Below are 3,360 nucleotides of genomic sequence, written 5' to 3'. Positions count from 1 at the left end.
TCATTTTGGTATCAGGGTAATACTGACCTCATAGAATAAGTTGAAAAATATTCTTGCCTCTTTTTTTTAAAAGAGTTTCTGAAGGATTGATACTATTTTTTCTTTAAATGTTTAGTAGAATTAACCAGTGACACCATCTAGAACTGCAGTTTTCTTTGTTGGAAGCTTAGTTTTTTCCACTAATTTAATGTCTCTGTTTGTAATAGGTCTTTCCATACTTTTTCTTTTTGAATAATTTTGGTAGTTTTTGACACTCCAGAGATTTATGCATTTCAACTAAATTACCTAGTAAATTGGCATAGAGTTGTTCATAATATTTCTTTATAATCCTTACTGTTTCTGTAAGGTCAGTAGTAATGTTCCCACTTTCATGCCTGATTTTAGCAATTTGAATCTTTTATTTTTTTGCTTGTTCAGTTTTGCTAAAAGTCTTTTTTTTTTCTTTCCAAAGGAACACTTTGGTTGTATTGATTTTCTCTACTTGGAGAGTTTAATACATTACATTTAATGTAAATATTGGCCAGCTATGCCTTACCTCTGCTTTTTACAACTTGTTTTCACTGTGTCTTATATCATTTTTATTTCTCCTTTCTCCATTAATGCCTAATTTTGTGTTAAATAGATTTTTTTTGGTGTACCACTTTAATTCCCTTGACATTCCTTTAATGATATATTTTTAAATTTATTTTCTTAGTAGTTGCCCAGGGGATTATAATTATCATCGAAGTTAACATCAACCTTGTTTGAATTTATGGCAATTTAATCTCAATAGTATGCAAAACCTTTTATTGTATATGGATTTCAACCTCTCTTTGCCCTTTTACTACCACAAATTACCTTCTTATGCATTGTGTGCCCATCTATATACATTTACATTGTTTTATATAATTGTCTTTTAAATACAAACAGGAGTGTCTGGGTGGCTCAGTGGGTTAAGCATCTGCCTTCAGCTCAGGTCATGATCCCAGGGTCCTGGGATTGGACCCCACTTCAGGATCTCTGCTCAGTGGGGAGTCTTCTTCTTCTCCCTCTGCCTGCTGCTCCACTACTTGTGCTCTCTCACTCTCTCTCTCTCTCAACCAGTCAAATAAATGAATAAAATAAAATACAAGCAAAAACTGCATTTATACTTTTTTGTATATCTGCATTTAATATTTACCTTAACTCGTGTTTTGTTTGTGTGTTTGTTTTGTTTTAAGAATTTAAATTACCATCATCTCATTTCAGCCTGAAGGACTCCCTATATGATTTCTCATAGGTCAAATCAGCTAGCAACAAACTCTCAAATTTTGTTTATCCAGAGTTTTAATTACTCTTTTGTTTTTGAAGGTTTGTTTTGTTATACATATAATTCTTAGTTGCTTTTTTATTTTCTTTCAGCACTATATGTAGACCACCTACCATATTTTGTCCTCAGTGGTTTCTGATGAGAAATCAGCTATTTATTTTATTGATGATTCCTTGTAGAAGATGAGTTATTTCTCTCTTGCTGCTTTCAAGATTCTTTGTTTTTGATATTTGACAGATTATAATTTGTATAACTGTAGATTTTTTTAAAGAGAGGACCAAAATATTATATTATCATTTAAAAATTTGATTACAACCAATTTTGTTGGCATTAAAATTAGAGGTATTTTAAATTTGAAAGGAAAAATCAAAAACCAGAAATTATGTGTGGTAAAAATGGGAATACAAGTTTTCCAGTAATTATAGATTAGAAGGCAGAAATCAATCTAGAGAAACACATACAAGCCTCATGTTTATGATGACTGTGGCACAGATTTAAACTTCAGTAGTGCATTAATAAACTGTTCACATTTAGATCTTCACCTTGATATTGGATAGCTGTTTCTTTATAAATAATCTCAGTACCTTGTGCAAATAAATTGGTCTTCCATGTGCCTTACCACACTTAAAATTTCTTCATTATATATATATATACAAAACACTTAGGATTTGGTAGGGCAAAATATATACTTTATAACAAAACTATAATGTATCTGTCAAGTATGAACAATACACACATAATACATGGTATACAGTATTTACAAAATATAAAATATAATACAAGTTGTTCGCAATTTTTAAACATCTTTTACACTTGTATGTTACAAGGCAAATTTCCATTTCTGTATAAATTTTCTTTTCAAGAGTCCAGTGATTTCTTAAAAAGCTATGTTTTACAGATATACTGCAATCTGAGATCTAAGTTTGAACTCTTAGGGGAGCCTTTTTTTTTAAAGATGTATTTATTTTATAGAGCGGGGGAGGGGCCGAGAGAGAGGGAGTCTGGAACAGAGCTGGACTCAGAGCTCATCCTACCACCCTGATATCAGGACCTGAGTGGAAACCGAGAGTCAGATGCTTAACTGATTACCCCCAGGTGCCGCAGGAGAGCCTTTAAGTGTACTGCTATTAACTCCCTGTTGTGGTTGGAATTTTCAGTAGTGCTTCCCATACAGTGACTAGGAGGCTTTGGAAAAACAGGAGAAGTTGGATCACTAAACTTTGCGCCAGCGTAATTTTCCTTTTGTTTCACTTCAGTTAGAAACGCTGATTTCTTCAAATGCATATTTGCAATGTTCTCAGTATTTTTAAAAGGCTTTTTCTTTCCTGCTTCTGAATTATATTGGATGAAACAGAATCCTGCCAAAAGTTATTTTCGTTTCTTCTTGCAGAGGTAATCTTGGTTCCTGGTAAATTATATTTACTTTTCTATCTTTAGTTGTTCACACAAATGTGCACCATGAACAAGCTGGCTCTGGGGAATGGCAATTTTTTCCAATTTTCCCATCTTTGATTTTAATGCTTCTCTTCTGAACAAGGATTGACCATGCGCCATAAGCAGCAGGGAAAGGGCTCACTTCTTCAGTTTGGGTTGTGGCTGCAGGGCTCAGGGGCGGCCTGGTCCAGGACTTCTTACACTCCACTCGCGACAGTCTCAGGGCTTTGCCAGCCCTTGAGGCTCTGCTGGTGCTGCTGGTACTGATGTAAGCGGCTGGGCAGCTGCCCTACCGGGCTGGCCCACACGTTCTTTCGTTCCTTCTTTGTTACTTGCTTTCCAAGGGGTGCCTCTTGCCGTAATTAGACCACAGTAGGACAGAGGTGTTGGGTCAGAATGTTGAGGGGTCAGACAGAGACCATCTCCTCCCCAGGAAGTAAGGGAGGAAAAGGGTCGGGGCAGTACCCAGGGGTCTAGGATCCGGGGTAAAGGAGGCGGGACCATAGTCACCATCCACAGGGCCCTGAAGCAACCGTGAGTGGAAAAGCCCAGGAATACAAGGCAGCCACCCAGGACAAGTGACTACCGCTGTGGGACGGAGACGAGGGTCGTAGCTCTAAGAGAAAAGTGGCTCAGCA

General features: G+C 36.6%; 1 pseudogene; it reads right to left on the bottom strand.

The window, feature by feature from the left end:
* Window positions 1–2,312: 2,312 nt before the first annotated feature.
* Window positions 2,313–3,360, bottom strand: part of LOC103680505 — a 9,730-nt pseudogene continuing 8,682 nt past the window's right edge.

Source organism: Ursus maritimus (genome assembly GCF_017311325.1).
Source record: "Ursus maritimus isolate PB19 chromosome X unlocalized genomic scaffold, ASM1731132v1 scaffold_X1, whole genome shotgun sequence".
In the NCBI taxonomy this organism is placed as follows: Eukaryota; Metazoa; Chordata; class Mammalia; order Carnivora; family Ursidae; genus Ursus; species Ursus maritimus.
Note: the sequence above shows the minus strand (reverse complement) of the source record. Positions and strands in the feature narration are given on the sequence as shown.